The sequence below is a fragment of the Peromyscus maniculatus genome, chromosome 5, assembly GCF_049852395.1.
Source record: "Peromyscus maniculatus bairdii isolate BWxNUB_F1_BW_parent chromosome 5, HU_Pman_BW_mat_3.1, whole genome shotgun sequence".
Taxonomy (NCBI): Eukaryota; Metazoa; Chordata; class Mammalia; order Rodentia; family Cricetidae; genus Peromyscus; species Peromyscus maniculatus.
The window spans coordinates 68196145-68206424 of record NC_134856.1 but is presented as its reverse complement, the minus strand read 5'-3'; the positions used below and the strand labels follow the sequence as shown (position 1 = coordinate 68206424).

General features: G+C 44.4%; 1 long non-coding RNA gene across 2 annotated transcripts; it reads left to right on the top strand.

Annotated features, from left to right (window-relative positions):
• Window positions 1-2851: 2851 nt before the first annotated feature.
• LOC121829493 (uncharacterized) lies at window positions 2852-8555 on the top strand. 2 transcript variants are annotated; one of them, XR_013051435.1, is made up of 3 exons: window positions 2852-2935; window positions 7890-7951; window positions 8252-8555. It is a non-coding gene; the product is annotated as an uncharacterized LOC121829493 (long non-coding RNA). The 2 variants fall into 2 exon arrangements; XR_006072379.2 differs by lacking the exon at window positions 2852-2935 and adding an exon at window positions 7633-7708.
• Window positions 8556-10280: the final 1725 nt, after the last annotated feature.

The window sequence follows — 10280 nt, the reverse complement described above, 5'->3', positions numbered from 1 at the left end:
AGTTCATTTCTGGAGATCTGAGACTTTATTTTCAACTATCTGTGTGGATGCTGTTTTGAGAGTGTAAAAAGACAGTATTTGCTAAAGCCGCCTTCCTGCCCCCTAGAGGTCGGTTCCATGTTTACTGTGGCTTCCTGCCTTACCTTTCTACCTTTCTCTCGCTTTCAAGATGGAGAGCCACATTGTCTTCAGCTTTTCTGTTCAACTACTACAATCTGGTGTCTATCGTGTGCAAATCCAGTAATCTCTTGCTCTTGAGCAACTCCAATAACCTCTCCAATACCCCTCTGCTCTGCTCTCCCCACCCCTCTGCTCTCATCTCCTCCCCTCTGCTTTCCTCTCCTTCCCTCTGTCCTCCTCTCCTCCTCTCTGCTCTCCTCTCATCCCCTCTGTCCTCCTCTCCTCCTCTCTGCTCTCCTCTCATCCCCTCTGTCCTCCTCTCCTCCTCTCTGCTCTCCTCTCATCCCCTCTGTCCTCCTCTCCTCCCCTCTGCTCTCCTCTCCTTCCCTCTGTTCTCCTCTCCTCCTCTCTGCTCTCCTCTCCTCTGACTTCCTCTCCTCCCCTTTCCTCCTCTCCCCTCCCCTCTCCTCTTCTTCTCTCCCCTCTGCTCTCCTCCTCTCTCCCCTCCCCTCTCTTTCGGTGTGGTCTCCTTATGTAGCTCAGAGACCTCAAACCTCGCCTTTCTCCCTTCCTAGTGCTGAGGTTGTAGGCCTGTGTCACTATGCTGGACCCCAACATTTCTTGATTGGTCTGAAAGTCTTACATCAGTCCTGTTAGTTTTCTGCTCCTAAACCCGATTACCAGCTGCATCAAGTTTGGTCACCTGGGCTTCAAGGGCACTCAAAGCTTTGACAATCTATCTTCATCAGAACGGTTAACTCTTCCCATTAGCCAAACTGTTCCCTATCGTTCATTAGCTTACTTCCTTAGAGTCGTTCCTTAAGGGACAGTGGAATATTCGGTACCCCTTATGGACCACAGACTATTAGATGTGGAGATTGTGCAGCAGGAACAAGACAGAGAAGATCACAGTGGTGGGTTTAATATCTTAGCAGACTTCAAATTGTAAGTAATTTTCTTTCTTTCTTTCTTTCTTTCTTTCTTTCTTTCTTTCTTTCTTTCTTTCTTTCTTTCTTTCTTTCTTTCTTTCTTTCTTTCTTTTTAGACAAGGTTTCATGTAGCTCAGGTTGGCCTGGAGCTTGCTTGGTAGATGGGGGTAACCTTGAACTCCTGATTTTCCTACCTCCATGTCCTGAGTGACTACAGCATGATCCACTGAACCTGGCCAGACTATCTGATTTAGTGGACTTTGTGTTTGGCAATGGATTTGCCTGGATTTCACTCCCTACGTATTATTTTCAAACCCTAACGTATTAGCCAACCTTTGCTGCAATAACAAGCAGCCACAAACATTCAGTGTTCTAAAACAGGAAGCTGCCAGCTGAGAATTTGACTCATGGTTCACTCTCCTGTGGCTGGGGCAGCTGGCATGGGTTATCCTCACATGGAAGGGCAGTGCGATATGACTTTAGCCCTTCTGTGGGTTCCACAGATACAAAAGGTCACATGATTGAGACAAACATTGCTGGATGAGACACCTTACACATCATGATAGAGCCATTTAAAGACAAGCTCAAAGCCAATCTTCCTTATTAAAATTTTGAAGTTGCTTCCAGGATGCTGGTATGAATCCCCTTATGCCCATATTCTAGTTAAAGTCAATATGGTACCAATTTACAATGGAAGAGATTGCTGTGTAGTTAATTTCCTGGCCTCATTCATTGTGCTCAGGATGTTGGATGTGAGAAATTGTGTCACTATACACCTCAAAGTATGATTTTTTTTTATTTTGAGATGGGGGAGTCATGTATTGCTCCCCAGACTGGCCTTGAACTCACTATGTCATCAGACACTGACCTTGGACTTTTGATATTCCTGCTTCCACCTTCTGAATGCTAAGATCACAGATGTGCACCACCATGCCTGGTGAAAATGCAGTGTCTGTCTTAGTAACAATCCTATGCATATTTATAAAGAGAAAAGGCCTTGTCAAACAGTTACCATTTCTACTGCTCTTCATCGATTTCTGAAGTTCCAGTTTTCTGTCCGTGATGGTTGTTAGTGTTGATTGTCAACTTGACAGAATCTGGAATCATCTGGTACACAAGCCTCTGGACATTCCTGCAGGGGATTATAGTGATGACAATAATTGAAGTAGGGAAACCCATCCTTCCTATGGGCAGGGTTATTCCTTGGGTAGGAAGATGATGCTGGACTGGATAAGATGGAAAGACGTGAGATGAGCACTAGAGTCAAGTTCATTGCCCTCTGTTTTCCAGTTGTAAATGCAATGACCAGCTTCTTCCAGCTTCTGCCACTGTGACTTCACAGGATGGACTGTACCCTTGGATAAATCCTTACTCTCTTAAGTTGCTTCTGTCACAGAGTACTTTATCACAGAAACAGGGAAAGAAACTGACACCACGTGTTACTGTTATCCTGCATCCCAAAGAACATTGTTTAGTTAGCATTGACTATAGCCAGTGTCTCCTCCTCCTCTGACTCTGGCTTCTGTTTTTCTGAAAGTGTCTTCATTTTGCTTTCATTTTTGAAGTAGGATTGAACATAATGAAAAAATTTGATATTGACAAATTTTCTTAAGTATCCTATTTTTTCTTTACTCCCAAACTCTATGTTGACAACCCCGTGGAAGTTTGAATAAAAATATATTTATTTACATGCTTAAGTCCCCAGTTAATGAACTGTTTGGGAAGGATTAGGAGATGTGTCACTAAGAATGGACTTTGGGGTTTTAAAGGCTCAACCTCTCTCTGCTTTATGCCTGCAGGTCAGGATGTAAAGCTCTCAGCTACTGCTCCAGCACCATGCATGTCTGCTTCCTGCCATGATGATCATGGACTAACCCTCTGAAACTGTAAGCAAGCCCCCAATCAAACACTTTCCTTTTTAGGAGTTGCCTTAGTCACGGTGTCTCTTTATAGCAATGGAACAGTAACTGAGACCTCAGTTAGTACCAGGCAGTGGTGTATTGCTCTGACAGGCCTGAATATGCTTTTTGTTGGTGAAAGAGGGAAGACTTTGGGATTCTGGACTAGAAAGCTATAGAGAGCATAGAAGTCTTTATATTCACAGATATCCACCAGGGGAACATGGAATGTTAAGCACACAGGTTGTTTCTTCAAGGGCATGAATGCAAAACCTGTTTTCTGCCCAGAAAGCTGGAGAGGGTGTGCTTTCTAGCCTGGTAACTTTTGCATGATCTGTATGGCTGAAGGCTCCTTGGCACTAGACTTTCCTCTAGACCCTCCTCACAAATTTGTTTTTCTCATTCAATCTATAGAACCTATCTTTATGAAAAGTGCCATATGTACTTTACCAAGAACTTTGGTGTAGTCACATCTGATCTATATTTAGTTTACTTTGATCTTCAAACATTTAGGTATGCTTTGTACATGCAGAATTCAGCTAATCATCAAAGAATAATTTTCACCACATGGTGTTGTGTTTAAATATACCCAAAATAAACAATTCAGGGTTAGACTCCTGAAGTTTGAGCCAACACTAGCTACTGTGTTCTTGCCTCTCATGGCTTGTCACTCTTCTGTCTGTGAAGAAGGTCACAGACCCTGCCCCCTGAAAAAAGAAATTGAATACTTTAAGTGGGGCTTACTGGGTTATCCTAGCAGAAGCATGGAAGACAGTGCTGAGGACTTTGGGTTGTGGGGGCTCAGATTAAGAGCTTCAGAGGGAAAGGATATTAGTGAGTGCACTAGGCCATTTTTTTATGATATTTTGGCAAAGAATGTGACTGCCTTTTGCCCTTGTCCTAAAAATTTGCCAGAGGCTAAATTGAAGAGTTTTGGATTAATGGCATTAGCAGAGGAGATTTAAAGACAGCCTAGTATTGACTGTGCCATGTGGTTATTAGTTATCACCCTTATACATAACTATAATAAAAAGGAGCAAGCTGAACAAAGAAAAGTATAAACTACACAGTTTGAGGAGAAAATGTATTTTTGGAGCCAAGTTCTATGCTCAAAAAGATAAAAGGCTTAAAGAAAGGCCTAATGTTAAATGGAACAAAGAGAGTGGTGCCCTAAGCTTCCAACTTGTAAAAAGGAATTAAAGGGAAGCTTAAGCAGTAAAGGAAGCCATCAACAACAGAAAGCCTATGCAAATATAATTTAAGGAGGGGCCCAGATTCCAGCCCCAGCAAGCAGAAATACTTGTCAGTTTCAGACAGGTGGTTCTGGCTTTAAAGTCAAGATACACAGAAGAGATTTATGAAATCTCTCTCTCTCTGCAGCAGTTAAGGAAAGCCACCGAGGCCATGCAGGTGGCAGGGGTGTCCGTGCATGGAGGCATGGAGAGACTATTGTATTGGAGACCCAGAGAGATTGTGTGGGAGGCCCCAAGATACTAGAAACGCCAAAGTTGTGGGAGGAAAGCTGCTAACACGGTGTGGAACCAGCCCCGAAGGAAGAAGTGTGTTGTAGTCAATGAAGCTGAAAGGAGTTGGAGAGCTGAAGAGTGCTTTGACATCAGACACGGAGATGCAGAGTTCGGAGTTTGCCCTGCTGAGTTGTGGTCTTGCTTTGGTCTAGAATTTCCTCCTTATGCTCACTTTCCTCCATTTTGGAATGTGATGTAGATTCGGTGTCATTGTTTGTTGGAAGTTGTTTTTTTTAAAACGGGATTACAGTTAAGAGATTGCCATGAGTCTCAGAAGAAACTTTGGATTTTGGACTTTTAAACAAAGTTGAGACTATTATAGACTTTGGGGACTTTTGAAGTTGAACTAAATGCATTTTGCATTATAATATAGCTACAAGCCTGTTGGGGGCAAGGAGTGGAATGTGGTAATTGGAGTGAAAATGGCCCCATTGGCTCTTAGGGAGTGGCACTACTGGGAGGTGGGTCCTTGTTGGAATAGGTGTGGCATTGTTGGAGGAAGTGTGTCACTGGGGTTGGGCTTTGAGGTCTTAGAGGTTCAAGCCAGATCCAGTGTGGCACTCTCTTTCTGCTGCCTGCCAATCTGGATGTGGAACTCTCAGCTACCTCTCCAGCACCATGTCTGCCTGAGTATAGTCATGCTTCCCCCCATTATGACGATGGACTAAACCTCTGAACTATAAGCAAACCCCAATTAAATGTTTTCCTTTGTAAGAGTTGCTGTGGTCATGGTGTCTCTTCACAGAAACAGAAACTCTAAGACAGAGGGAAACAAACCTAGAATTTAATTTGTCTTACATTTAAAAAAAAGTCCAGGTTGATTAAGGTGCAGAAAGTTACATAATAGAAATTCCAGAAGAAAATTTGCAATACTATTTGCATAATTTTAGGAGTAACTTCTTAGTAAGAAAAGGGAAAAAAGAAAGAGGTCTAGGTATGGTGGTGCACACCTGGAATCATGACACTTGGGGTAGATGCCGGAGTTCAAGGCCAGCCTCAGCTACATAGCAAACTCCAGGCCAGCTTGGGCTATGTGAGAGGTCTTGTTTCAAAAATACAAAACAAAACACAAAATCAATAAATGAAAGAAAAATCCATAATATGGTGGAAATATATATATATAATATATAATTATATATTATATATAATTTTATATATTTATATGTATGTATTTGTATATATGCCTATATATGCAAGTGTGTGTATAAACATATTTATCTGAATAAGAATTTAAACTGTGTAGCAAAAGATACTAAATAGAATCTAAGCATGACTAATACACAGATACACAAAAATGTAGTGCAATGTAGTGCATATAAATTCCAAACCTGCCGGGCGGTGGTGGCGCACGCCTTTAATCCCAGCACTCGGGAGGCAGAGGCAGGTGGATCTCTGTGAGTTCGAGGCCAGCCTGGGCTACCAAGTGAGCTCCAGGAAAGGCGCAAAGCTACACAGAGAAACCCTGTCTCAGAAAACCAAAAAAAAAAAAAAAAAAAAAGAAGTAAATTCCAAACCTTTATGTATACAGAGAAATCCTGTTCATAGAACAGGAAAAGTTGAGAAAGTCCATGGGAAAACTGGACAAAGGGTAGCAGCAGAGATGGCTATGAATTCTCATGCCACTTCCAGAGAGTGGTTGTCCAACCCGGCACCATCTAATGATGTTATATGACTGTCTCACTAATGAAGTGACCATGTCATTGCCAGAGCTGAGGAGGCTATGGGGACTGTGCTGCCTTTCCACGCCTCTTTCTGAAGCACAGGCGAAGAGCCCAAGATGGGCAGAGCCATGTGCCCAAGTCATCTTCTGCCTCCCACACATCTTCATTGTACTGTTGCAAGGATGAAAAAGAAGTTGCTATTATTTTACCTCCAGAGAATATGAGCTTAATTTTTAAATTGAATTATATGCCCCAGATACAGAACACAAAAACACAGTTCACAGAAATGAACAGCCCTACAGATAATGAACTTCCCCAGCAGTCAAGAAAACACAAACAAGGGTAAACCACTTAAAAAAAAATCAAATTGAAAAAACTTAAATGCAAAGCACAGAGCAGTTGTGATTCAAGGAAACAGGCACTGGGGTGTCGAGCTGTGTGGCGCTGTGATGCTGGGGGAGCAATCCACAGTGTACATATAGTTTTACATATATGTGTGTGTGTGTGTAAAACATACATACACACATATATGTGAAAGGGAATTGAATAACAGTCTATGAACATTGATTGCCTAGAGGACTAAAAAGTAGTTAACCTGCTTCTTTCACTATCTTTGCATCATTTCACCTCTTATAATTCGCTGAATTATAATAAAATTTCTCAAAAACACTACAAGATAAAGTTTGCTTGACATAGCCTCTCTAACACAGTTATGGATGTTGGATGTTTTCCTTGAAAATGCTGTCTCTGTTTTTTAAGATTTATTTTTAATTATCCGTGTGTACTTGTGTGTTGGTGTGTGCACATGTGTACAGGTGCCTCTAGATGCCAGAAGAAGGTGTCAGATTCCCCTGAAGGTGGAGTTACACTTGGGTATGAGCTGCCCAACATAGGTGTGCTGGGAACCAAACCCAGGTCCTAAGCAAAAGCAGCAAACACTCTTAACTTCTGAGCATCTCTCCATCCATAAAATGCTATTTTTTTAAAATCATTATTGTAATAGGACTTTGGGAGGGCAGGTACGTTACCTACCACTTGCTCTATAATCTCCCTTCCAGCACCCATCCCACTGACTCCACGGCCCAGCTCCTCTGTCTACACTCACCCAGTTCTTCTGCCCAGCACACTCCACTCTGCACATGCAGAGCCTGGCTAAGAATCAGTGGATGTGAGAGCTCACTTGTGGGACTGTTCGGAGGTTAGGCAACAAGGCATGTAAATTCCTGGCTTTGCTTTGTTTATTTGGGATGAGAGGCCATGTGATTTGTGACTAGGTGTAGTGGTATAGGTGTAGTACCCAGAGACCAAGACAGAAGAATCATGAGTTTGAGGTCAGCCTGGGCTGCTTTGTAACTTTGAGGCTGGTGTAGATTCCATAACAAAACACTGTCTCACAAACAAAAATTCCCTCCATTGTCCTAAAGATTTATTTGTTTGTTTTTATTTTGTGTGGATGAACGTTTGTCTGCTGGCCAGTATGTTCACCGTTTGCCTGCAGGTACCCCCGGAGAACAGAATAGGGCATTTGGATCCCCCAGAACTTGAGTTATAGGCAGTCATGGTGAGCCCTCTAGGTGAGTGTCGGGAACCAAACACGGCCTCTGCAAGGGCAGCAAGTGCCCATAACCACTGAGCCACTTCAGCCCCCTTTATTACCTTAAAAGAGGTCTGTGTGGTGGAACATTTTCAGTGGCTTGATAATTCTTGACTCTTTGCTGGCAACCCACTTGAAGATTTTGCCTTTTTTGTTGACAGCACAGGCCAGGAGCCCTCGGAAGCCATTGACCTACTTTCTAATTGACACCCATCACCTTGACGTAAGTTACAGGGGCAGATTACAACAAGCAGTGGGATGGGTGGGAACAAGCTAACTTGAATCTCCCCCGAGCCCCCCGGTCAAGGAGCAGGCACAGCACATGCACATGGTGTCTTACCTGGGCTAGCTAAGTGGAGCAGCACTCCTTCAAGGATGAACAGGTCACCTGTTGAAGGTGAGCCGAGAAAGCACGTCCCTGAGATTGCTAATGGAATGTGTCAAGGGAGAAGGAGGAAACAGCAGGGTAAGCACAGAGAGTTCTTCTTTGGGAGCCACTGAGAGCACATTGTTCCCATTGCAGATCCAGAAGGAACCGCTGGGCATCCTGGTGTCCTGTGGCCTGTCTATCCCCAGATCAAGGCAAGGGTTCTTTTTCATAATGCGGGAGATGGAGAGATCATCACTTCTACAGAAATCGTTGTTGTCATAAACGTGTGTTTTCTCAACTCAGTAGCACAATGGCTAGCAGAGGGACCTGCAGTGGCCTTCATGATCTGCATACAGCATGTGTCACCAGCACCTGCCAGGAGGAAGGCGCCCGACAGCCTGACCTCCCTGTGCCCGTGAAACAAACAAGTCAAAGGAAGATTAAAGATTACCGAGGAACTCAGGTAAAAGCAATGATGGAGAGCCCCACTGTCCCCTCTTGTGGGACACTCCCAAGATTGCTTAGCCCCGTCTTGCCCCACAAAATGTGCCCCAGTAGCCAAGGAGTTACTTCTCCACTTGGGTAGCAGATTTTGAGGTTCACACTCTGCCATTGTGCCTTCCTGGACTCTTTGGATTTCCTGTTCTCATCCCCAACTTGCTCCACGGGTATTAAATTTGAATCGTCTCTTAACTCTTCCTCTAGCACAGTGGTTTTCAATCTGTGGGTTGGGACCCTACAGGGGTCAAAAGGCCTTTTCACAGGGGTTGCATATCAGATATTTACATTACTATTCATAACAGTAGCAAAAGTACAATTATGAGGTAGCAATGAGAATAATTTTATGGTTGCAGGGGAGGGGGTCACCACAACATGAGGAGCTATATTAAAGGGTCGCAGTGCTAGGAAGGTTGAGGACCACTGCCCTAGCACCTGCTATCTGACTCATATTAAGAGATCAGAGCTGTATCGCTCACTGGCTGGCCTTGTGGGTGGCAATGAGCCTGTCTACCATGCACATGTTCCAGGACTTCTCCCTTCACTCATGATTGTATCTGTATGGAATGTGCAGCCGGGATGACATATTTCAGGGCAGACAAAACTCTTTTGCAGCTTCTCAACACAGATTGACTGTCTAGGCAATGTCTCAGGTTAAAATGGCATTCAGGGTGCCCGGAGCATTTGTGTAGGTATTGACTCCATTTATGTTTCAATTAGGCTAGGCTGGCTGTACAGGGACCCCCAAGAATCCCCTTGTCTCCACCTCCTCAGTGCTGGGATTACTCAAATGGTACTATATCTGCCTTTGATTTTTTTTTTTACATTAATTTCTGTTTGTTTCATTCTGTTTTTTAGGAGTCTGGGAACATGTGGAGGTCAGAGAAAAATTTTGAGGATTCACTTTTCCCTTTCCACCACGTGGGTTCTGAGGACTAAAGTCATTGTAACAGGCTTGGTACCAATCATCTCCACCCACCGAGTCATCTCATCTCCCTACACCCAGCTCTATGGGACTTTCCCACCTGGATTCAGACTCAGGCCTTCACACTTGTGCGGCAAATGCTTTACTGGCTGAGCTATTTTGCGAGCCCAGAACCACCTTTTATGGCCAACGATGCTACCTACCCTTTTAAATTAAGCAAACCCACAAGGAAGGCCAAGTCGCCTCTTGGGGCTTGCCAGTCTCAGGACCATATGGGACTCCGGGCTTCTGTCTCCACTGTCTCCCTGCTGTCTCTCAGCTCCATGTCCCTTCCCTGTTTGAGACTGAAGAAGCTGTCTGAGCTTCCCTTCTCAGACGCCCTTGCCAGCTGGCTCTTAAAGGAGACAGGGTGGGCTGCCTTCCTGCTTTCCAATGCCAATCAGCACGGCTGGCAGACGTGGAAGAGCGCCCTGCTGCCCACTTAATTATGCTTCCTCTGGCCACGCTGCGCTTGTATAAAGGCAGTAGCTGTGTTGGAGACCCTTTGCGGCTGTACAGCCAACCATGCTCTCTCTTCTCTTTCTTACCCCAAGAGATTTCTGTACTCTTCATCATCCGAGGGCACTCTGCTGGTGCCCACCTTGGAGGCCCAGGCACCAGCAGAGCAAAGCTGCCCACATTGGACCTGCTCCGCCAACAGTTCCTGGCCTTCAGCAGTGGAGCATGAGCTGCCCGGTCTGGACCCCCTGCCTCCGCCAC